Source organism: Trachurus japonicus, chromosome 4 (assembly GCF_045865225.1).
Source record: "Trachurus japonicus isolate A0001 chromosome 4, Traja_1.0".
NCBI classification, from domain to species: domain Eukaryota; kingdom Metazoa; phylum Chordata; class Actinopteri; order Carangiformes; family Carangidae; genus Trachurus; species Trachurus japonicus.
Genome location: NC_140910.1, coordinates 18,107,623 through 18,133,509, shown reverse-complemented (window position 1 = coordinate 18,133,509; position 25,887 = coordinate 18,107,623). Strand labels below are relative to the sequence as shown.

General features: G+C 41.3%; 1 protein-coding gene across 34 annotated transcripts in view; it reads right to left on the bottom strand.

Annotated features, from left to right (window-relative positions):
- The window catches only part of adgrl2a (adhesion G protein-coupled receptor L2a), a 197,003-nt gene that overhangs the window by 81,894 nt on the left and 89,222 nt on the right, over positions 1–25,887 (bottom strand). For 30 of the 34 annotated variants that reach the window (XM_085774503.1, XM_085774475.1, XM_085774480.1 and 27 more), the window contains exon 1: positions 12,341–13,118. The exons of 2 other annotated variants lie outside the window; for them this stretch is intronic. The gene's annotated coding sequence lies outside the window, so the exon portion shown is untranslated. Of the gene's footprint in view, positions 1–5,996; positions 6,206–12,340; positions 13,119–25,887 lie in introns of those variants that run through there. 2 more of the 34 variants (XM_085774473.1, XM_085774488.1) reach the window with 1 other exon arrangement.

The following is a 25,887-nucleotide window of genomic DNA, read 5'->3' as shown; positions in this document are numbered from 1 at the left end:
CATTCCAGCCCCCTATTTTAATAACTAAGGTGCTATAGGCTCTCGCCCCTGCCTGCTCACTGTACAATGGAGCAGCCACTCACTTAGAGACTGAGAGAGGAACAGACAGAAAGACAGAGAGAGGGGGGGAGAGAGAGAGTAGATATTTAAATATGAGACAAGTTTCAGCCCCAGTGTGGATGAGAGAGATGTCATCAAACACTTGGCTTACACTCAGTAGTTTGCATCCCACTGGTAAAAGATGACAAAACAGGGACAATTATAAAAATATATTGTTCAGCATATTTGGTTAAAAAGCACTACAGTATGTCACAAGAATATTCACACTCTTTTCAAGAATATTCCCCAGCTTCCAGCTGACCATGATTCAGGCTTGACATGATTAAAAAAAATTATGTAAATGAATCCGTGGCTTATGTTATCGTCCCCTGCCACCCACAGTAGGACAGCAGATACAGCAATCGCCGCTTCTGCACCTTGTGTATGTTTAATATGTGTTTGCTCTTTGTGATAACAAAAGGAGGAGGGGGGGGACAAAATAGGGCTTTCTTTTTTTCTTCTTCTTCTTTTTCTCTCTCTCTCTGAATAACTGGACCAAAGTCAGGGAATCTAAAGACACAAGGAGAGCGAGCGGGCAGATACAGGAGGCTGTCAAGCGGACTGCGATAAAACATTTACCGGAATTATCACCCTGTCATAGGGCTCTCCTGTTTTGAATACCAAAGGGTTTCAAATTCCAAAACAAACTCTGAAAGGTTGACCAATTTCGTGCACTGCCAAACGATAGTGGATGGCGGTACGGGTCGCACCTTTGAACTGCGGCGCCGCAGGTAGAACGGAGCAGAGATCTTAATCTCTGTATCTCCGGATAGGTAATCCACTGAAGTAAATGGTAAATGGGAAATGGACTGCATATACCACTCAATGTGCTTTACACTACAGGTCACATTCACATCCTATTGGGTCTTACCGAAGGACACTTCTGTGGTGGCTTGAGGGGGCCGGAAATCGAACTGGCGACCTCCTGATTAGTGGAGAACCTTGCTCTACTTACTGAGTCACACCCTGGCCCTGGTGTAATTGTTACAGTTGTAAATTAGACAAAATAATGACCGTCTATGAATATGAAGTGAGCGTGATAACAAAGTCCCATGGCAGGAGAGATGGTAATTCTTTGACAAGGACTCTTGCTGGGGAGGAAAATTCTCCTCTGAACAACAGCAGGCGTCTCTGTGAGGTGTTTCTTAACGCCATGCGCCATTCACAGCAACATAATGCGCTCAGTTGCACAGATGAAAGATAATGTGTTATTTGTCTAAAATAGCTGGTAGATTATGTCATAGAGGGGAGTTTTACCTTTGCCTGAACCATTTCTGTTAACGCAATCAACATCTGCTGTCTCAGTGTATAATTAGTTTAGCTACAAAGTAAAGCAGGCACGAGGATGACACGGGCTGAACTGTGCATTTTACATAATTAATATGGTCTTTTTATTTCAGTGCGAACATGTAGAAGTAACTTTCTTGAGCTTACATACAATGATCTAACGTCTTCCTCTGCAGCAGAGTGAAAACACAACACCTAATCAAGTGTGATAATGACTCAAAAAAACAACAAAAAAAAACATTATGACGCTCTATTGTTAACCAGGCCAGGTGTGAAGTAACAGTTCACAAATTGAACATATCTCAAGGGAGGACATCTTCTTTGGGTCATGACGGAACTAAAAATCAACTCAAAAGTCAAGTCTCGATTCACCTCGTTAAGTGTGACTTAGCAGAAAAGAAAAGGGAACTGAGTGAAAAACACAACAAAACGGATTAATATCAGTGATCAAGAGAAATTGTGAACTTGCTAATAAACATGGAGCCCTGTCCTGTGAGTACTTTCCATCTCTGCCATCCTTTCATGTCCTGTACACCAAAATATCTACAGCGTCAATTAGGACTATTGTTTGGGGCTATTTCCTCATGCTCCAGTTGAATGAATCAAGTTATGAAAGCTTCATTACACTTTTCTGTCTTGGCGCAAAATGTTTAACTTCTGTTAAAGTTTAAATACCAAGTATGCAGCCGAGAGCGTCTTGTGGCAGTGACTTCAGAATATTTTTATTCTGTCCTCCAGTAATGTCTGCACCCCCCCACCCCCTCCCTCCCCTTTACTACACTGCTTCAAGTATACACAGTAAGCCACAAGCCTTTTAAGGTGAGAGAGTAAAAGTATTTGTTTTTTTTTGTTGGCCCTTGCAGTAAAAGTGAGTAGGTGTTGCAAATGTCTGCAAACATTCACCATCTCTTGCTCACTTTTCGGCTTCACTGTCCCGTAGCTACATTTCAGCGATGCCGTTTACAAGAGCAAAAGTTCCTAGGGTTCATCACAGGCAGAACTTTTAAAGCTATGCTAAATATCTAAACAAAATATACTGCCCCACCTCCGTACTCAGTGAGATGTTATCGGACAAAGCTCAGCAAACTTTTCCATCCTTTAGGCAGGTCTCGGCCTCTTGGAGCTGCAGCTCCTCGCCTACCCCTGGGCCTGCTGGACCTATTTCTGATGGTAATGGCTGCAGGAGCCGCATCCTGTCAGCTCACTCCAGACTCACTGGTAATCAGCTCAGGCTGATGAATGACAGAAATGCTACTGGCTCCACTTTTTGCAACGACAAAAAAAAAAAAAAAAAAAATGCACCCGTTTCTGCCCCCCCCTCTCCCATTTGACTGTCCTCTTTACACTGCCTTTTCCCCCCATTTCCATCAACTACCACAGAATAGCACTCATCACACTGGTTCAGCTGCTGGTGCTGAAGCTAAAAATGAAACACGCGTTGCCTGGCACAGATGCAGTACTTGAGAATTTGTGCAGCTTGCTCAGAGCCGTTTTGTCTGGTCATTATTCAACCTTGCTTTGACTTTATCACTGGGTGAAACATAATGACAAAAACATGTGATCGCTTTGACACTCCCCTTTCTCCTAAAAGCATAAACAGAGGTTTATTGTAGGGATTGAGATTTTATAAAAAAAGTTTTAATTTTCGTGCCGATGTTGGCTTTTATGCAATTATCATTAATTAGCCAGTGAATAATCGTGTCACCTATGTCCAGAAAGTCATTTCAGACTTACTGACTGATTTTATGTGGTCAGTCAGCCACATAAAACAGCCTGTAAAATAAAAAGGATTTTTTAAACATTAAAACCAAATTACAATTGTACTTCTTCACTATGAAAATTGCGTTAGCCGTGTAGTTGATTAGTTCTATTTTAACGGCGCTGATTGCGCAACTGCAATTATTTTTAAGGGTAGTTTGACAATCAGAGAGGGAAAAAAACACCCTTTCTCTCTTTTTGCTTTCCAAAGAAAACCACATGTCACTTAATTTGATGATTACATTTTTTCCAGATAGACTGAAGGCTCAAAATGCTCCTTTATCGACTGAAAAAAAAGTTGCACTACTTAAACTAAATAAACTATTAAAAACCCATTAGATGAAAAGAACTCATCATTCTAAAGCTATATACAAATGTTTTTCCTTTAAGCTGATGGTTTAGTGACACGTAGTCTTCACAGGACAGCGACCCAGGAATAATATTGAATGTCTTATAGCGGCGATTAAAAATAAAATCCGTCTTGATATTAGCTCTGAACCAGCTGTCGATGCTGCATATGTTATCCATATATGTGCTTTCCTGATTTAAGCAAATCTATAAAGTAGCCTGCTCTGCATGACTGTCGGTTTGTAGCTAATTCTATTCCTTCTTGCTCCTCCACATCTCACTTGCAGTGATAACATACCAGGTGTGAAGTATAGAGGCTGCAGTTGTCACACTCGTCTTAATTACTAAAACCAGTGCTGGGAGCTGAGGAGCTGAATTGGACAAACAGGTCAGTCTAATAGTTAAAGCAGTCAGGGTAACGTGTGATTTATAGCAGAATTCACACCAGCAGAGACGCCTCACACCTCATTTAGAAGGAGGCATGATGAATGATTGGGGCAGCTTGTATATGTCTTTTTCCTGTGCAAGCTGCCAGAGAGATCAAATCGTACAGAGACACACACCGAGGTGTCAATATTAAGCATTCCAGTTTTCACTATAAATACATGAATAATCTACACACACACACACACACATATTCTGGGGCTCAATTTATCTGCAGTATTTAAGATGTTCATTACCTAACCCCCGAGTCTCCCCCCTCCCCAGCAGTGGAGGAGGAGTTGGATCCAACAGGCAGCAGTGAATGCCAGGCCTGGCACAGCTGTACAAGCAAAGCTGTAAAGAGAAGTCACCGGCCACTGTCGCTCAATCTTCCCCTACGTTAATCCCACACTATCTGCATTCACGTCAGACCCACTCCTCATGTCCCTGCATTGCTTTTCACACTCCTACATTCAATTTGGCAGGAAAGCAGGAAAGTGGACATGTTGCATCACTTCTCCTGGCTGAAAATCCTCTCGGCATTGTTCCCCTCCAATAATCTTTTTCTGAGACAGCATGATGGCTGTGTTATGATGTACAATTGATCCAACAGTCATTTTCTGCAATATATTTCTTGCTTCTTGTTTTCTCTTTCAGGTATTCAGTCAACCAAATAAAGTGTGTGCACAAATGGAGGTTTGGTTATGTTACTCCAATACTAGATGCTTGCTCTGTGACTTTTAACAGCAGCATAGCAAATATGAGTACATATGAGATTTAAAAGCCTTTAATGCTCCTGAATCTCTTCTTAGCTGATCAGATCATCTTCTGAATGGCCTCAATACACAAGCAGGGCGTAAGTGTGTGTGTGTGTGTGTGTGTGTGTGTGTGTGTGTGTGTGTGTGTGTGTGTGTGTGAGAGAGAGAGAGAGAGAGAGAGAGTGCGCACAAGAGTCAGCTCCATTTATCTGTATTCATCATTCACAATATTATGGGGAGACAACATGCTGTCATATCATACCCCACAATGTTACTGTAGCTGGACAAATGCGCTGAAGAATGGAGACTCAAGTGGTGGTCAGGTTTTACTAAGCCAGCACTCTTCAACCCTACTATGTTTTACAGATGGGAATTTTATACCCAAGCTCCAACGGAGCCAAATCCTGGCCCTGAGGGCAGAAATTTTATTTCAACAACTCTTTTTGGGAGTGACATTTTGTCCTCTGTTTTCAAATGTTTTCCCAAGAAGCTTCTCTCCAGTTGACCCAAACCAGAGACCATTGCCTCTGGCTTGTCACGGAGAGAAAAGAGTGATGCGGCTCTATGGGCAACAGAGAGGGAGGCTCTGTACTGAGACAGCAGCAGGTGCAGCTGTGACAGTTGCCGTGTTGTTGCTAGCCCCACACTGTAGTCAAGATGAGGTTCACAGATGTAGCCACTCAGTGCAGTGGTTTATTGGCTGCCTGAAACAATGCATCTCTGTCAAGAACAACTCCTCCTAAGGCCATTTCAGTCTAAGAGTGCTCTGTATGAAACAAGGCGTAGAAAAACCTCATTCTGACACATAAGGTCAATTCTACTCCACAGCAACACAATCAAAGCTCCCTCTGCTCAGGCAAAAAAACAAAACAAATTCCAACCTGAAGCAATCACACCAAAATATTAAGGTTTAAATAGTATTTTCACACCACAAGGTTTGTCTGTTGAAAGCGTAATAATAATATTAATAAAGATAACAATAAAATATAACTAATCCATTCAAATTGTTTGTTTATCTGTAATTTTCCTATAATTTCAATGCAATATAATTCAATAAATAGCACAAAATTTGAACCACGCATTGCTACAAGCATTCTTACTTTGTCAAAACACATTTCTGATTAATTATTACCGAGCCTCCCTCTAACGCGCATGCTTCTTAAGTCAACCAAGCACCACCCAAGGCTGCACTTTACCCCCAGGTGGATCACGCAATACATGCATTCCAATCAAGCGACACTTTCAATAAATTGCGCCAACAGGAAATTAATGGCACCCATTTTGCCATGACTTTTTTTTTCTTGTCTCGGAGAGAAAGCAAACCTGGTTTCTTTCTTGAATTCAGACGCTCGAAGTAGTCCGGAAAGTCCAATCCAAGGTAGAGTTGGGTTTTTTTTGTTGTTGAATCTCACGAGTGGTGGAGATCTGAGATAACATGACTGTTGTTTTCCTGTAAAGCACCCAGTCTCTGCTTGTTCAATTACTGGAAGGAGCCTCAACGAGGGCGGTTAAATCATTTGCAGAGACATTATCTACGCAGAGAGAAAGAAAGAGAAAGAGAGAGGGGGGAGAGAGGGAGAAAGGGAGAGGGAGAGAGAAAGACAGAGAGAGGGAGGGAGGGAGGGAGGGAGGGAGAGAGAGAGAGAGAGAGCAGACATAGGGGCCAAACTTTAGTCTGCAGAGGAAACAGAAACATTTTTTGTGGACCACACATGGAGGGCACCGCGAGGATAAAAGCAGCAGGATTCATGATTCACTGCAGAAAATTAATAGACTAATAGAGTTCTCTCTGTTTCAATGCCAAAAACCACATCATAAGCTAAAATTGTTTTCATTACAGGTGATGAGAGATATCTGTAGATTCTAAAAAATGCACCGAGAATTCGAGTGAACCACTGCTGCAAACTTCATTCTTCCTCACATATGTCGCCTCCAAACAAAACCAACTCACAAGTGCTCATCTGTCAGCGTGAGCAATCATTAAGAGATAATTTGATTGTTTTTTCAACCTCGGCTGTGTTTGATGTCTCTGGCATGGTGGCAATTGAACAGACAATTATTTTGTTGATTAGCTTAGTTTTCAGCAACTTACCATGCCTGTGATATTCCTCTGAAACTCCCAGACCAGACGCTCAACTCCATCTGACTTGGCAACTACATTACAGGAACAAGGCTTCCACACTCTCCCAACTAAATACTGTACAATAAAATATCATTTATCAAGCCCCTCAGTCTTGCAAATAAGCCAACCCAGATAACCAAATAATCTTATATGAGGAAATATGTGCTGATGCACATATACATTACATCAGATATGATCCGCTCATGAGAAGGATTTCGACTGATAATTTGCCAGCACACAGTGTTTTAGAGTGCACTTGCATATCTCTTTTTTTTTTTTTACACACTTTCAGATGTACTGTTTTATTCTAATATATAAAGCTTCAGCGGATTGTTGCTATGCTACTGTTTTTAATTCATCAGTTAAAAGTTCCTAAAGGATACGTTACTCTACACAAAAGGCATTCGTATGATTTAATAGATATATCTGAATTACAGCAGCGATAACAACAATACAAAAGTCGAAAAAAAGTTTAAAAAAACAAACAAAACACCTGCCATCTGAACAATATAAAAATGTTGCTTACCAGTTTTGCAGCCTGACTATACTGAAGAACGCCCACAGCCCAACGGGAAATTACATTTTTGTCAAAAATTTGAAAAAAGGCAAAAAAAAAAAAAAAAAAACTTGCAATGAGTCACAATCGTCAAGGACAACAGCAGCCTATACGGAGGAAATATATTGCTCAGGCATGTTTACCCAACACCATTCCTAAATAACAGCCCTGTCTTGTTGGAAAAGGGGCTTTTAAGTGTGGATGTGCTTCGCTCTCCTATAATCCAGCCGAGACATTACTCCTTCCCCTGGCAGACGTCCGCAGATCCCCCCTCTCTCCCAGCCAGGCCTTGCTCTCGGCTGCTATGGCAGAGCCGCAATAACTGCTGTTTGCTTAGAGCCTTGCCTCCCAGGTTCTCCTCTGTCACACAGAAATTGAATATTTTCCCAAATAGTGTTGCAGCTGTGCACAGATAAGGACAAGTCCTGTTCACACAGCACAAAGAATAAGACAGGGTTAGTGTGTGTGTGTGTGTGTGTGTGTGTGTGTGTGTGTGTGTGTGTGTGTGTGTGTGTGTGGGTGGGTTGGTGAATGTGTGTGTGTGTGTGTGTGTATGGGTGTGGGTATGTGCTGTCTATATTGTTAGTCTTTAATTAAAAAAAAAAAGAATAAATGTAACTAATTGAATGAAAGCAAATGAAATAACTATCTTGTTTAAAATGTAATTATGAAAACAATTAAGCTCTTTTGTATCATTACAAATATATTTGCAATGTTCTAATTATCCTCAAATTATCCAATAGAAAGTAACTGCTGCTCATACAACTGCTTTAATTTTAATCTGTGAAATAATAATCTGAACAAATGACATTTAAAATCCCACAACGCTGATCAATGTGTGTAAAGTTGTTTTTTCATCTTTCTTTCTTTCTTTCTTTCTGCCCGGCGTATTTATTAGCAGACATTTCCTGCACTTGTCTTGGGAGTGACCTGAACACACACCGCTAATAGCACACAGCTTATCTTATCTGAAACCCAGGTAGTGTTTTCAACATGATGTTAAATACGGAGGCTACGATCAGAAAGCAGGCCAATATGTTGCACACGTTATTTTATGACCAGAGGACGGGACTTTTCACGACCCACCTCTGCACTTTGCACTTCCTTTTTTCTTCTGAAACACCCTTCAGTGCACGGAGTGAGTGAAGCAATGAACAAGAGATGCCAGATAAGCTCATGGAGGCTGCCACTTAACCGGAGCACAGAGAGCTATACGAGAGCCATCGGCTAATATCCATGTTGCTCCTTGTCACCAGAGTTTGAATTGACCCTCACTTTCGACAGCTCGCGTCCTTGCTGTGTAATGTTCTGCTAGGAAATTATTTAGGCAAGCAGAAAGTTTCACCTGCCATTTCAGGGGTATACCGAATCCCCTGCTGCACCAGAGGCCTTTGGCAAGTGGAAACAAATGTTTCACAAAATGGCAGGGAGGGGAACACACTGGCGCACAGCGTTTTACTGATTGCCAATCGTAAAATAAAATCAGTCATGAAAGGGGAGGTATTCAGGCCCACCAAAGGCCTGCACATTGCATCAAATTTGCCATAGCTTTCTTTTACAGCCTTGTTTATTCGCTTTAATGGCGAGCAGTTATCCGCACAGTATGGCTCCATGTAGGTGGTTAGCAGCAGAAAAGATTGCATCTGAAAACACAAACCCACAATTTATGTGCCAAACAAGCAACGGGATGTAAATCTGAATGCTTTAACTCCCTGCAATCCTCCACTTCTGACACGTTCGAAACCTCACCACAGCTAACATCATCACCATTTGTAAGGCATGCGACTTGCAATCGCCCCTCGTTCTTTATACACTGTTAGCGATCAAAGACTATGAGCTAGTGAATTAGAAAAAAAAAATGCAGAACATCAGCTCGAATTTGATGCTCACTGCAGACCAAAGCTCAACGTCCCTACAGTGTAACGCTGGGCACAAGCAATCCATCCAGCCACAATGCATCCTTTAATTTAGTCATATGGACGCGCCAGTCGCAGCACACACAAAGACAACAGGCTGATACCCACGCTTGTGAGACAGCACAGCGAAAAATACAAAGTGAGCAAATGCTGCCACTGGTCAGCGTGCGTGAGCTCTAATTGAATTAAATCCATAACAAATTACCTAAATGAAGCCAGAGTGGAAGTTTCTGGCCTGTTGTCGTAATTTTAAAATCTGCAGAGGCTATGAAAGCTGCGTTATGATCTGTTCAATGCACCAGTCAAACATCCGTATACATGGTGCAAAACCTCAGCTGCTGTTCCAAAGGGGGGTGGTGGAGGAGGAGGAGGAGGAGGATGGGGGCAAAATAAAAAATAAAGAAAAACATCCCAGCAGAAAATGAAGCAACAGTCCGTAATGTCAAAAAATTGGAATGCGTTCACACCCACTCACTAATTCACACTCAGTGGCTTAAGAGTCTCGTGTGCTGCAAGAGGGTGATTTAAAAGAGTTGAGAATCGAGTGATATGTCACACTGTGCATCCCCCGCTTACACACACATAAAAAAAAACAAAAAAAGAAAACACATAGAAGTGTGCTGGGCTGTATTGATCCGAAAGTCGACATGAACGCAGAAGCAAAGAGATCTGCAATCTGGTGCTCTAGCAGATCAAGAGCAGCTGCAGTTCTTTGAAACCGGACGCACTTCCACTGAAACAAGGCTATAGACTGAAAAAGGTACTCTCTCTCTCTCTGGCTGGGCTCAAAGATAAAATGCACATAATGGCATGCTCGAGCTAAAGATATCAAGCAACCAGACATTTGAGAAGACAGTTTCCTTCTTAAATCCGCACTCACAAGTAGTTTGCATTACCTCCATCGAGTGTAGATACACCTGTTTCCAAGGCGCTGACAAATGGTGGAATAACTGTTTTGCTTTTGTTTTAATGAAGAACCCAAGCAGAAAAACTTGTGTGAGATTTTATAATTGTTTCTTGTATTCCACTTTGTACCAGGTGTTTTTTTCTCATCCCCACCCCCTCCTCGGTGTTACAATATTTGCTCTTTGTGAATCACTGTACAATTATTCTGTTGTGTGAAAGCTGCCATTCTCCCCCATCACCACGTAAACAAATTCGAGCGAGATTATGTTATACACAAGATGTCACACAGACCTACTTACGAGAATGAGGGGAAGATACACAAGTCTTTTCAGTTTTATCAGCTCACACACTTATTCTCCAGCCTTTTCAGGCTCAACCTAAAAACCTGTAGCAGAAAATACGACTCCTTCCATTGTGCAAAGGCTCTGACCACTTTGATATGCTAATATGTTCCTTCCAAACAGCTGGAATTTGCACTTGCATTAATTCAAAGATTATTTTGTTTAGCATGCACAAACATGTGAAAATAGAGTTCCCCAATAAAAAGGGGACTGAAGGAGCTGTGTAACCCCTGAAGCCTGATAAAAAAAAAGTGTGTATTAGCTTATTTCATACACATTCCTGAAGACTCAAGACTTATTCACGACTGAGTTGCCTTTGTATTTAACTGAATGTCACTGTGGTGAGGGCGATGAAGCCACTTCATCATCTCAAGGATGAAGTCTCAGAAAAGTGGTGCAGCATTACCTATTCAACTTGGGTTACTGTATCTGCTCATTTAAATGCATATTTAATTATAAAACCTACACAAATGTCACATTTCACAGGATTTATTTTCCTCCACAGGATGATGAATGTGTTCTACAGAGACATTAAAAGACCAAGAGAGACACACTCATGGACCCTGATCCAAGCAGGGATTCATAGCTCTTTCTCTTCTTTTGAGATCAGACGCACCACCAAAAAAAAGAAAAAAGAAAAACACACACACACCAACAACAACAACAAATCCAACGGTGCACGTGAAGGATGGAGCTAAATTTATCCCCCAAAGCACTGATCGATCACTGAGGACTGCTTGCTGTGCATCACCGGCTGACCGGCTGTGTTGCTTCTCGGGGGCCAAGAGAGGCACACACCGCGTGTGCGTTTCTGCTCTCCTTTACTCTTTAACACATGGTTGACAAGACGCGTTCAGAATCGGTAGGCCTAAATAATACATGTGCAGAAAAAGGATCTAATTTTACTGCCACTCTGCGCCAACTGCGTTTGAGTTAAGTCCAAGCAGTCATATCCACCTCCAGTTCACCTTGCATATGTTTTCTTTTCTTTCTTTCTTTTCTTTTTTTTTTGAATGATTATTCCTCCCCTTGGTTCATTTCCTTACGATTGTGTCCCATTGCATCATGGGCTATGTCTCTGTGGCCAAAACTAATTATTACACTGGTAGGCGAGGCTTTACTGTTTTCTTTTTTCTTCTTCTTTCTTTTCTTTTCTTTCTTTGGACAAATAGCCCTAGTCCCAATTATAATGGATTAGTCTGTGAATGCTCTCAAGAATTACACCGACATCGCCTCTCAGGTCACAGCTTCCAGCATAAATCCCTATTGAAAACCAACAACACCATCAGTAGATTTAAAAAGAGCCTACCTCCACCAAACTCCAACCTCAACTTTAAAGCAACAAATTCCACTTAAATGCAGCTTTCCCCCCTCTTACATGTTCTGGTTCACGCAAACGCGCCCTCTCCAGTGTATTTCTTTAAATAGTTTCCATTCAGCCAAACTAGCCCAACAAACCAATCCACACATCTGGTTATGTTTCCATTAACCACTTTTCAATTAACCCGTCGGACTATTTAAATCACTATAAAAACGGAGGTGTTGCGTTTAATGACTTACTCAAATCATGTCTCGCTTGTAAAAAATAAAAAAAAAAAAAATGTAGGCCTAACCTTTTTTGCTTATAAAAAAGTAGCAATGATATACTGTAAGACTTTAGTGGTGGTCATTATTTTTTTAATAAGTTCCAAAAACAACTGAAGTGACCAGGCAAAACCAGAAAAAGTTACTCTGGCTACTCCTCATCAACTGGTAGAGAGCAGCTAGGAGGTCGGGTTTTTTTTTTTTTAAGTGGTGGTGCAGAAAAGGAAGAAAAGTACACTTACCTTTCTTGAAAAGCAGTGAAGCCAAACAAGGCTTAAATGTTGTCAGTGCAGAGGAGACGCGAGTAGTTTAAAAAAATAAATAATGATAATAAAAAATGTCAGTCTGATGGGAACTCCTCTGCAGCGAAGAGAGTGGGTCTGCAGGTCTGAGGCATGCTCCCCTTATCTGGGACAGAGGCTGGCTGGTGGTATCAGGCGGCAGGTCCCCCTCTCAGCCCGTACATTCCCCTGCACCGGACGCCGCACACTTCCATGGCAAAGCAAGGTGCTGCTGCTGCTGGTGGTGGTGGTGGTGGAGCTGCTGCTGCTGCTGTTGTGCTGTGCGCTCTCAAGTCCAAACTCATCAACAGCTCACATGCAGCCTTCTCTGTAAGCAGCTCAGTTCAGAGTCGGGCTCTCTGCTCGTCTTGTTTCGCCTTCACTCCCGCAAACAAGGAGGACAACCAGAGGAGTTCAATAAAAAGATCAGTTTTTTTTCTTTCTTTTTTCAAAAAAAAATTAAAAAAAAGATAGAGTGGTAGATAAAGAGTGTGGGGCTTTAGTGTCTTGTCTGGTGACGGGGGTTGGGGGGGGAGAAGATCACAGCGCTTCCTCCCGGCTTACTTTGGCTGCCGACGCCGCTCTCTGTCTCTCTCCTGTGGGCTTTCTTTCTGAATGGAGGCTGCGAAGAAGTGGGCAAGTTTCAGCGGCTCGCCTCTGGAAAAGATCCCGCTCACAGTGTTGAGACACTTGGTGGAAGCAGCGCGGAGCGGGGGCTTCCAGTAAACAGCGCCAGTGCAGAGGAGAGGAGAGCAGGCTGCCGTCTGCAGGAGCAGTCTGAGCGAGAGGACTGCTGCAAAACCAGACATGGACTCCGCAATCCGCGAGGACTCGGAGTCTAGACCCGTGTGCACGACACTAATCACATTAACTTACTATCATGCCCGGCAGGACTCAGCTCAGTTTTTTTTTATATATATATATTTATAAAAACACTCACAGATGATTCAACTACATCATACTAAAAAAGAAGGAGGTTATCAGTTCACACCCCTCCTCCGCTCCTTCTCTGTTCAGAGATGCAACTGCTTGGCTTCCTTTTGGGCATGAGAGGCCCCAGACAGCCCTAGACTATTCAACCAATGACAGAGGACTCATTTTACTGTAATACTACCAAGCATCAAAAGGAACATGGAAGTACAGGCACACCCCCCCCCCTCCTTCTCCACACTCACTCACTCACTCACTCAGTCCAACTGGCCCCACAGGATAACAGGCTGGCCCGAGCAGCAGTGGTCAAGCCTCTGCTGCTGGTCCTGCTGGTGGAGCCAAGCAAGAATCTACTCTCCATTCAGAGTATGGAGTGTGTGTGTGTGTGTGTGTGTGTGTGTGTGTGTGTGTGTGTGTGTGTGTGTGTGTGTGTGTGTGTGTATTTTCTTTTACATGATTCATGACACCATACCGATGCAGTGAGGTTTTTGTTGTTGTTGTTTTTTGGTCAGGCTGCTGTGGTTTTTGACCTTTGCACTCTGAAACTCTACTGTAGTCCGCTGCTGCAATGTTGAGAATCCACATTTGTGGTTATTTATAAAAAAAAAATGCAGGTGATTATTATTTTATACAGACTTTCCAAAGGGACACTGGTTTTGAAATAAAGCCGAGCTCTTCATATATGACTTTCCTTTTCATTAAAACCTCATAAAGGAGTTAAATATATATTTCTCCATCTGGGAAAATCAGATTTTCAGTGCAGCTGATATTTTTTATTTGTTCAGAGCTTCTATCTCTAAATAGGAAAGCCTATAAATAAACAAAACACATGTAGGTCACAACTGTTTTAAGTTGATCTCCGCATTTGGTGAAGTCTTGGAACATGTTATGATCTGGTTGAGGAATTCTGTCCAGAAACATTATCAGACAGGACGTGGGTCCACACCTGGCTTCAATAAAAACTGTCTCTCACCCACTAAGGGGAAATGTGAAGTTGAGTCATGGTTGCCAGGTGAAGGTGAACACAGGAGAGAGGCACACTTATGTTTTCATAAGCATAATTTTACATAATAATACTGCCTCTCTCTCTCTTTTTTTTTTTTGAAAGGGACAAAAAAAGAGAAAACAGATGTAATAAGAGGTCACCCAGTGGCAGGTATCCATATCTGCAGAAATGTTTATTTATAAGCCAAGACTAAAAACACATGTGGTGTCTCTATATATGGCCTCAGCGATGAACAGCTTAAACTGCCATTTTGCATGAATTCATTTGAATCTGCTTCCTCAGATTGTCAACAGAGGGCATTAGACACGTATCGCTTTTCTTCCCTATGAACATAATTCACTCAACTGTCAAATTCACGACAAGATCAAATGAAACCAGGTGAAGACAGATTTCAGTCTGACTCACACAGTAATTAAGGCTCTTTTTATTTATTTATTTTTTTTTTTGCTAATTGTGGATCACCTTGTGCTTGTGACCCCAGCTCGTGCAGTCACTCCTTTGACAAGTCACAGCGGTTGCACATAAATTGTTTATGTGCAAGTGTTTATGATGAGCTCTGATATAGTCGTATCTCGCAAAGGCGGCACAATATTGCACATAATCACTCACCAAATGGTGCATGATAAACGGTGGCTCTTATATGCAGCCCCCCAAACACATTCAGAAGGTGAAAAACAAGGGCAGAAATGATCACAGTCACATTTTAAAAACACCAAGTACGTATTCTCACAGAAGTGAAAATGTGAAGTGTATGTTTCTGAAGGGTGGTGAAGATGTAACTGTGGCGATTTTCTCTTTTCATATCAGTCTGAAACTGTGCAGCAGATGCTTCAGACAAACCTCAGCCATCCATGGAGAGAGTAAACGTCTCCCCATTTCCCATGTGGCTCCCGAGCCTGCCTCTTAACCTTCGATTGTTCGCTTAACAATGCTTATTGGTTCCTTCCCAAAATATTTGCACATGATTGACATCTCAGGCACACATGACCAGTCACAAGACCGCCACTGACCCTCTGACAAATCAGCGTCCCCTTGCCGTTGTCAGACAACGATGTGGTCAGATTGTATGCTCCACGGCACACAGTCGAACTTCCATCAATCAGTCGTTTGTTTTTGACCTTCTTTGTTTTCTCATGTGGTTCAGCCTCACTGAACACGACCCAGACTCACTCAACAGAGTTCACTTGCCTCATGTACTTGAGTCCATACCTGTAATTGAGTCATTTTTTAAGCTCACACTGTTGTTTGATGCGAAGGGCGGCTGAAGAGGATCCCTTTTAGGACACACGTTCTTCTTGTCACTTGCCTTCCAGCCGTTACAGAGCAAGTAAGTTCAAAGTCAGGCTCTGTGTACGTGAACTGAGAGCCGCCGGTGTTTCTTCCTCTGCTTGGTTTGCATGAAATCCGGCAGCTTGATCTTTTTCCCAAACCAAGGGGAAACTCCTCCACATCACAACTGCAGCGACTTTCTTTCTTTTTTCTTTTTTTTTTCAGTATTCTCTCATCAATTTTGTCAAGCTGGCTTTAGTGGCCTCCTTGGATATCAAACTCTCAGAGCAGACTCATAATCAAAGAAGGCCCCTCTACACAGTGGAGACTTGGTTAATATTTATGTAGCCATGGGTAACCATGCAGCTTGGAGTTTCCAGCTCGCTTCTGCAGCACCTCGAGGAGCTGCCCTGTTTCTCACACGGGATGAACTGGGCACAGAGCTGATTCAAGGAGGCAACAGAGCTTGTACTGGCTTATTTAAACCAAAAAGAGAAAAAAATGAGTTTTACTGAGTATTATGTTAATTGTGTAACTCTGACCAGTTAAGTCCTTCCAGTAAGATGTTGAACTTCAACCTGTGGCCAATGACGTGATATCTGTATACCGTCATTTTTTAAATTTAGACCACTACCAGTGCTTTCATATGAATATGTTAGCTGTTCTATTATAGATTTTTCTTTTAATATCATATCCAGAGTAGCCAGACATTTTCAATCAATATATTATCATCAACTATTATTTTTGTTCAATAGCCTTACACTAGACAGAGTTCAGATGGACACAGACATTATTTTTGCATTCACTTTGCTGTTGTGGTTAATTAAAAAAAGAAAAGAAAAGATTATCGTATGTTTATGAAAATCTGTTTTTATGTGCTTTCCATTTGCTCAATAACAAGTGGTGAATCTGCTGAGTGTTTTCGTCAAGGCTCATATTTTGCTTTAAAATACAATAGCAATGGGGCATTTATACCAGCATGTGTCTGACCCAGAATCAATAGTGGATAAAAGAAGACTGTCTTAAGCCTTTTAAAGTCAATAGAGTGTTTTTGGTCTCAAACCTAAGAGAAAACAACCCCCACCCCCACCAAAAAAATAATAAATAAATAAAAATCAGCTCCTGTCTAAATGTAAATCAACATTGTGTGCTATGAGCTGGCACACCAAGTAAAATATCAAATCTAGTCCCAATGAATGATCTCATCATTCTGCTCAGATTTCAGTTATTTAATCACTCTGTCTGTCCCAAAAAAATGCTGCTAGAGCCAGTCTACCTTAAAAGGAGCCCAGGACATATAATTGACCCAGCAGACAGGAAGCAATTAAAAAGAAGTCAAACACATGAGGGGCTTTGAGATCAAATTTGAAAAAAGCAAGGTCCAGTGTGGGCTGTGTTGGGCTCTGGCTTGCACAACTGTCAAATAAGTTGACTGCTAAAAGACCACACGGCATAAACAAACCATTTAAAGCCAACTGTGTCGTGAAGTAAACATTAGAGAATATTAGCACTCCTTCGAACTGTGTCCCACAATCAAACCTTTTCAGAAACACACTATGCTATGCAAAAACAGAGTTTTTGCTGTTTCTGGGGTTTGATGTATGGGAGACATGTTGGTTTAAATAAGCACAAAAGAGCAACAGATATAGGTGAAGAATCTCCATTCAAATGTTTTGTATGGAAACATAGCCAAGTGGAAACAGATGTGCTTCACTTGTGACCTATAAAAAATGATATATGGTCACTAGTAATATGATTCAGCAGAGGCCAACAGTTCCAATTTGCTTCACTTTGCCGTGTTGTACTCTGTGTTGTGTAAATGTGGACATATTTTTCAAACAAAAGCTCTGGCTTTTTGCACTGTAAACCCAGAGAATGCTCTGTATACTTTGAAATGACTAGGTTGAGAGAAAGATCCATTTATTCCTGATTGCAACACATATGAAACCAAAGGTTTTCTGTCGAGTACAATGTTATCACAATTATAATTCATCAACTTGATGTATTATAATCCGAAAACATAGCTGCTCAGCAAGAGAGAACATCTGTGGTATTTTTCTCCACTTTAAAATTTTTCAAGAAACTTGGATATAAAATGCTGGATTTTTAAAAAAATATTCCCACAGCACTGGGAAACGTGTTGGACTCCAAATTGTATGCAAAGTGCTTTAATGTATCAATTAGATGAAGTAAAAAAGGATAAAAAAGAGAGGTTTGGTTCTTTAGTGAAGCACAATGAGAGCTATTTTCAACTGAGCACTACATTAACTTCCATTAAAACTAGACACTATTGAAATGTACAGGGAGCAGAGTCAGAGTAACTGTTCTAAAACCCAAAGTGGAGATGATTCTCTGACAGAGCAAAACTACAGCAAACTTCATACTGACACAATACCAAGACAAGGACGTTAGAAAGCAGTGTTGAAGAGGAGGAGTAGGTCATTTTGAGGAAAACAAGGATTCAGAATCTCCCTTTACCTGGACAGGCAATAATAAAAATCAACTTTATTAGTGAACTGTGCAGAGGATAATCTGTCTGCGTTAATACCCTCTAGTACGAGCAGAAAACGCCTTCAATTGTTCTCCCTAATGAAGATGAATACTATACTGCAAAGACAGAGGAAAATATGTGACCTCACCAGTCCCTTTAGAGGTCAATAATCTTTTAGAATAATTGCCTGAAATTTTAATTGAAGCAAAATCTTACTTAAGCATTCATCACTGTGGACAGACATTCCTCCCTTCAATTTTGCATTCCGATTAATTCTACTAATTTAAAAGTAACTGCTTTGTGCCAGTATAAAGGAACACAATTATAAGTTTTAAATACATATAGCTTATTTCCATAAAACATTCCCTTTCTAAATACAGAGGCTGCTCAGCAAGGCATAAAAAAATTTAGGCAGGCTATTGCTGTAGATGCTTAAACTTATTACAGAGTCAACAACAATCTTTTGAAGGTTTTTCAATTTGTCAAAATTCACACATATGACTAAACAAATTGTTCTTCAGGGATGATTACTTTTTTTTAGTATTATTCTTATTCTTAGAGGTGTTCTCCCAGCCACACATTTGAGGAAACACAGGCTGTGTGCAAATCTGCAAGGTCGTATGTAAATACTGACAAGAGCGAGAGCACCTTCTTTAATACACATTGCTTAATAAGTCTGGAATTGCACTCATCCCAATCATTTGACACAACTGTTTATTAAGCCAAATTAGACCGAATGAAATCTTTCCAGGCCAATCAAATAGTTTGCTTGATTAGTGGTGTGTTCTTCCTGGCACACTGAAGAACAGATGAATCCAATAGGAGAGAAAGACAAGCAAAGGAAGGGCAACTCTAATTTCTGAGGACAATGAACTAAATTGTTCTGTCCCAATTTCTCAAGAGATACTTTGTAATCACAGCTAATTATTGTTGCATGGTAAAGTGGGAAAGGAACAATAGTCGTTGTTCCAGACTTGCCGCAAGTTTTCAAAATAAAGAGATTTTTCTCTTCTTTTTTGTTCAAAGATTTACAAAAGTACAAAAGAACCACACAATCTGAGACCGATGCAAGTTTAATGTTGCAGAGGACAAAAAGAAAGAAAAAAAGGTTGCGACTGTTTTTTTGTTTTTTTCTCCAGTCTAAACAAGAAGTTGCTCACTGTGCAACCTAAATAGTTCAACACACCAATTTATCAGGGTGGACTAAATATACCAGCAAGCAGTGGTGCAGGATTCTGAACATATAAGTAAGAAATAATACAATGTCAAGACAAGCGGGGGAGGTTAAGTGTTCTTAATGTGTGTATGCTGTGTTATAAATGGCGAAGATGTTGTCAAAAGGAATTTTATACATGTTTTATATTCATAACAGTGTTTTCTTTAAGCTAATACTTTGTGTGTAGAATCTTACTGTGAAATGGGCGAGTATAAAGCAGTATCAGACAGTCAAGTGAGGTACTTGTACTTAAGTGCTGCACATGAGAACATGCAGCGTTCATCTGCTAGAATGTGATAAAACAATACGTCTGTGGTTGTTCAAGTCATTTTGACCCTTTTTCTGTCTTTCTGTCAGTCTGGTGTAAAAGTACAAGCTATGGATCAGAGATCAGTGTCTCTACAGTTTCTCAACTATTATGCTTTGACCTGCTTGAAACTTTGAATTTTCTCATAAAAGTGTGTATTACTGTATAAACTGTGTGTCAGTGGTTTTTCTTCCCTCACCCGTTCTCAATAGCAACCCTCTGAGAAGCAAAACCAAATAACCTTTACATAAATGCCACATGGATTAGACTGCATTTGACGATTTCTTCACTGTGTCACTCAAATTAGTCTGAATTAGGTTTCACCAAAGAGGAAATTAGTCAGAGATGTCATGACTAACATAAATACCTTTATGAAAGAAGCAGAATAAATAGGGGTCAACATAATAAATGCAATAAATGTTCCACAGGCAAAAGGAAATGGAAAAATGGAAATGTGCAATGGATCCCATCCATATTTCAGATGATGGGATAGGCTTGCCATGTTTAACCTAACGCTGCGATGTTTGATTAACTGTGTTAATCATTTCCCATCTGCACTGGGCCCCTGTCTCTGCCTTTTGATTAAATTTTGACTAGTCTTGCATTGTTCATTATGTGTACTTGTCAAATAATTGACTGCTTGCAGGCAAAAAAAGAATGTACGCCTTTCAATCTTGATGAGGAAGTGCTTTAATATCATGTCATTCACTTTACACAGCATGTCCAGGAGATGAGTGGAAGACACGGCGAGAAGTGCCTTCCCCGCACAACCTCAGGGGGGGAAAGGTTACTGTGAGTTTGGCCCATCAGGTTTTCAACAAGCCTTTTTCTCCCTCAGGTTCTTGTCCAGGGTCAAATACACTGACTTCTGCCCCAGACAGCTCAGAGTATGTACAGGGGAGACACATGAATAGAATTCAAATTCACAATATGATCTCCAATAATGGAAACGGAAAATAGAAAATGGTTGAGATTAATTAAATGCCTTTAAAAACGTCATTATGAATGTCTTTAACGCTATCTGTTAGGTAGGTGTTAACAGAGACGATTCAAGACATATTGCTCGTGTAATTGATTTTAATGAATCCACAAATATGTCATGACAGACATCTTTAGTGCATATGCAGTACGATTAGAAACACTACCACACTATACGGATTAACTTGCATTTAAATTAAACCTCAAACCATTTCAAAACACTGGATTAAAGCAATAATAGTGCATAGAGAATTTACGAAAACACCATTTCAGGTGTCTGCTTTTCATGTTCAAGAGTTTCCAGCTCTACCTTTTTTTTTAATTACTCCACAGCACAAATGAATCAAATCATAAAGCTGTCACTAAGAACTCAGACCTGCCGCGATAATGACACCTGACTGGAATGACAGCTCCACGCTGTGTTATTCCTGGGGTTAAGGGTGTGTAACTCCAGTCATCATCTTTGCTCCCAGCTCTTAATACAGTCTTGTTTGTATTGCCCTTAATAAAGAAGCACAGCCTCTCTCTTTTTTTCCTCCTCAAGGATACACGGGTACATTCAACACAATTAGCCTTCTAACATAAGTATAAATGTGGAATAAAATACGGTGCGGTGGGTTTATGGTCATGTAAGTTTTCGTCTTTTTTTTTCTCTAGCGCTTGATACGAGCCGAGATCACCACATATGTGTGAATAATTCATTCGTAAAAAAGCCCGTTCCCCAGCAGTTCCAGTCAAATCGCCTCAGTGTGGATGTAAAATGAATTTACTCGCATGGTTCCACAAGAACTGTCTAATGATGGACTTTTAATATTACGGCTGCCTATTGTCACCACCCTGCTCACTGTCAAATCTACAAAAGAGGCTGGATTTAATTAAACAACTACTTGTGCATTTCATCTCAATTGCTATGGCAACATCCTAACTTCCCCTGCCAGGCTGAGGGTTTGTGCTACATCACATTTCTCGCTCCTTTTCAGCTTTGCATAAACTGAAGCCACGAAGATCACAGACAATGCAGTTTTACTTCGAAAGGGTGTGTGTATGTGTGTGTGTTTATCGGGTAACGATATTATGTTATGGCAGAAACAACCAAGAATTCTATCCTTGTTATTGTGTCCATGTTAAGGAGGAAGACGAATTTTCCATTTCAGACACTACTAACTCTCAAAATGAAGGTGAGAAAAAATAGTTTGTGTCAGGTTTTCTTTTTGTAAATGTTCTTGTTAGGATTGAGAGACAGAAATACATCGAGACAGATTAAACAGAGCTGGAGAGAGAGATGGGAGAATTTATCTGAGTGTGGATGTGGATATGTGTGTGTGTGTGTGAGTGTGGGAGGTTCTCCCCAAATTACAAGAGTGAACCCATAGGTCACTGGTTTGTCATGGTAAACATAAGCCGTTGGAATTGAGTTCAGGAGCTTTCCCACCACTGCTCCGAGGTGGCAAAGGCTCAGCCACCGCTGCATTCTTGTGTGTCTTACCATTAAGACCCAGTGAATACCTTGGCGACAATGGTCATGCGGTCAATGCGGAGGCAGCAGTGGAAGCAGCTCAGACGTGGGCAAAGGGTGAGCACTTTGGAATGGACTCATTAAGTCACAGCTGTTGTGTTCAGAACAATGAGGCCAGGACTCTTCTCAAACCTCTCCAGCACCCAAACATTAAAACCTCCGTGGAAGATGTGCTGTAGAGTGGCGGGGGTCTACAATGGCTGAAAGTCTGATGGGAAGCAATTGTATCTTAACTTTGTCTCTGAGGACTTGGTAAATATTTATGGGTTTCTGTGTCCATTCTATGTTTAGAAACAGGTTTGAGGGTGGGAGGGTCTCATTTGAATAGACGTCCACTTGTCCCCTAGAATAATCCTGAATCATATATTCATTATCAAGAGAAAAAAAAATCACATCACTAACTAAACATTTGCAATAATTGTATCTGTTTGTCTGTCTTTGTTTCTCATGTGGACATCTTCAAATTCAAAGCTATCCTTCCCTTTGTATTCACAATCCCACTCAAACACGCACCTCATGTCGACACAGTAAGAGGAAGCCAGAGGAGCAAAGCCAGTGACCCCTCCATGGTTTGGGGGTCTCAAAATTATAACACCCTTCCTTTCCTCACAAAGCACTCCCCTGCTGCTGCAGCCTTGGTACTGCAATGCCAGCACCATTGCACTAGATTGGATTAGAGAGACATCTAACTGTGAGATGGAGCCCAGGCTCGCCACCAGTCCTATTTATCATGTAAATGCCACAACAGTTCATGGTGCCCAACATAATAGAATGGATACAACACAATAAAAGGTTCCTTTGTCTGCAAAATTACAAACGGTGGCATCAGTTGGTGAGGATCTTTTTCTTTTTTCTGTTCACTTTTGTGGAGCTCTCAGAGTGCCTGGGAAATAACTAGAGGAGTGAGTCCCTGACTCATGTCATAGGGTATTACTCTGCTAGAGGTTTTCTTGGAGCGCTGAACTCTGGATTTGTTCTCTGTTTCCTTTTTCCTTTCCTTCTTGGAGTCGATGGTGTTTGCTTTGGAGCTGACAGTTGACGTTTTAGGATTCCGGAAGCCGGCCCACCAGCAGGCATGAAATTTTAACCTGTAACAACAAAGTCGCTACGATCCAGCGTTTATACGGCTGGCAACACTGACAACCTCGCCCATAAATGTTAAAAGCATGCTGGAGTGTTAAAGTGTAAACTTGTCTTTTAATCATCATCAGTACAATGTTTCTCAACAGTATTTCTCTAATGCATGACTTTAAAAAATGAGACATGGAATACAAATACTGAGGGAAGAAAAAAGGTTATACAAATAGACAGAACGTGTCCGGGAAGATCCGAAGAGGCTCAAGTGCAGGTCATCGAATCTAAGACTTCACACCTCGTCGCTTGAGAAGCTGTGAGTCAAGAAACCTAGTCTCCAGATGACAGAGGAGCTAACTTCCACTTAAATATTTATTTGCGTTAAGGTGTCTGCAGATTCCTCCTGTTTCTTTCCAGATGAGGCTTGGGTGAGATCACCCACTGCACATCTTCACATGACCCCTCGTCACCCAAGACCTTTCTCGCATTTTCGTAATAAGGTCCACCTGGATCCTATCACCACAAGTCACCAGAGCAGTTTGTTCTAGGCAAAATGTAATTAAAGTTAGTGGTTTCACATGTAATTATCACAACAGAGTCTGGGCCCTGTGCGCGCTCCGAGTACTTTGTTGAAAAAAGAAACCAATGTTTGTGTTTATCTTTTCAAATTAGCTGGAACCTGCTTTAAAATTAAGTTGGATCTCTGAGGGTCTTTTTTTTTAATCATCACAAATCCTCTCTAACACATGCGTTCATGCTCCGTCACATGCCTGTGCTGAAGCCTTTCTAAATCCTCACAAACTTGTAGTTTGTTTAAAGTGAGGAGCAATATGATAAGACATCTCCTGAGAGGTGGGAGTCAGCTGCTTGGTCCCGTTTCAGTTAAGTGCAGTGGTGTGTATTGGTTAAGCTGGTATTGGACCATCTCAAATTTGCCCCTTGGCGTAAGATAAGCATACGCTGTGACCCCCCTCCTCTACGCACACACACACACACACACACACACACACACACACTGCAACTCACTCTCTAAACAGCACCCCCGCACAGCTGTCTCCCTCCTCTGGGAGACTGTGAAGGCCAACTGTGCAGCCACTGAAATGAGCTGCTAATCCCTGTACAGACTCCCGAGCATATTACAATGCACAGAGCCATCGGTCCATCAGCCACTGTGCAAGTGTGTGTGAGTGTGTGTGTGTGTGTGTGTGTGTGTGTGTGTGTGTGCTGCTATCAGTCCATATGCATGCATGTGTAGTTTTAGGTATGTGTCAATCTGTTTGAGTGCCAGATGCATAAAGCGTGTGTACATGAGAGGGTGAAAATGATTGTTGTACCTGTCCTGTGTGACCTCGTTAATAGCTATATACCCCTTTGCAGCATTTCTAAGAGCGAGACCAATTGCTATCGCAGGAAGAAGATTCCTCTTCTCCCCAACAAGTGTTCCAGCCTCCTGTCTCTGCCTTTCATTGGAGAAAAGTCATTACTAGTGCTTATGAAAGTGAAATGAATGAAAGCGTAAAGGGATGGATGGGGAGGTCATGGCCTCAGGGCCCCTGGGGAGTGAGGACGAATAAACTCATCACCTAGTACTGATGGAGGACTGCTCACCTCAAGCACCACATCTCTATCCCTCTAGCTTTACCCACCTCCACCAGATTTTGCCCTCGCCATAAAAGCAAGCACAAAGATACGAGGCAGGAGCAGTTTTCTACTCAAGCGACGCTGACAAAAAAGCCATAAATAACATATTCAAAGGCAACACAGTGTGATCACCTGAAATCAGCATGATAAGGGAATAAATTCACGAGGCCAGATTAGCCATGCCCTCCCTTTCATATCCATCCTGATTGGTGTAATTGCAAAGGTGAGCCTTTGTTTGAATGGGTTAATATTGTTATCATGGAGCTCTTATGAAATCATGCATTTTTAACTAGAAGAGCTGATTTTAGTCCCTAAATACAAATTGAAATATTCATCAGCGTGACTGCACCAGGCTTAAAATTAGCTGATCCAACCGATGTTTTGGACAAAAAGTGTAAACAGCTGCTGCCATAACTCCATGTGTGAACCTGTTAGCCAAGTGGTAGAGCAGACTTTCTTGTTACAGCATGGTTCCACACACAGGAGTTAAAACTTATAAGAATTACTGTCTCTGGGCAAGACAGAGCTTTTTCCCTTGTAAAATAACTTCTGTTCTGTATAGTTTGACTGAATGACTGCCATTTAAATTGCTAATTTTCCACAAAGAAAATGCAACAATAAATAGCAAAGACTAAAGTTGACTGTGTGATTGCACCATCCCAACCTCGCCATTTTCATCATGTAGGTTGAAAGCTCAGAGGTTTTCGTTTTTTGTGAGGGGGAGTTTGAAAGCCACCTGACATATAGTAGGTGTCCAATGTCAGGCTTTAAGGCCTAAAGATACCAAACATCTAACACCAACACGCTGTTGAAACTCTTTTATAAAGGGAGTCAGGACGTATGTTAGTCAAATTAAGATATTATTAAGATCATGATTTGATCACTGTGGGTGTAAAAACTGGGGATGTTCATAGTGATCAATTTCCGTCAATTAATGTAAATTTAGACTAGTTGACTATAGTGAGCGTCTTCAAGCAAATAGTAAATAATAATTGGTTTGCTGATTGTGGCTATAACACTAGGAGTGCTAGTTCACTAATGTTGTAGGTTAACAACCACATGCCTGCACTGAATGTGGCG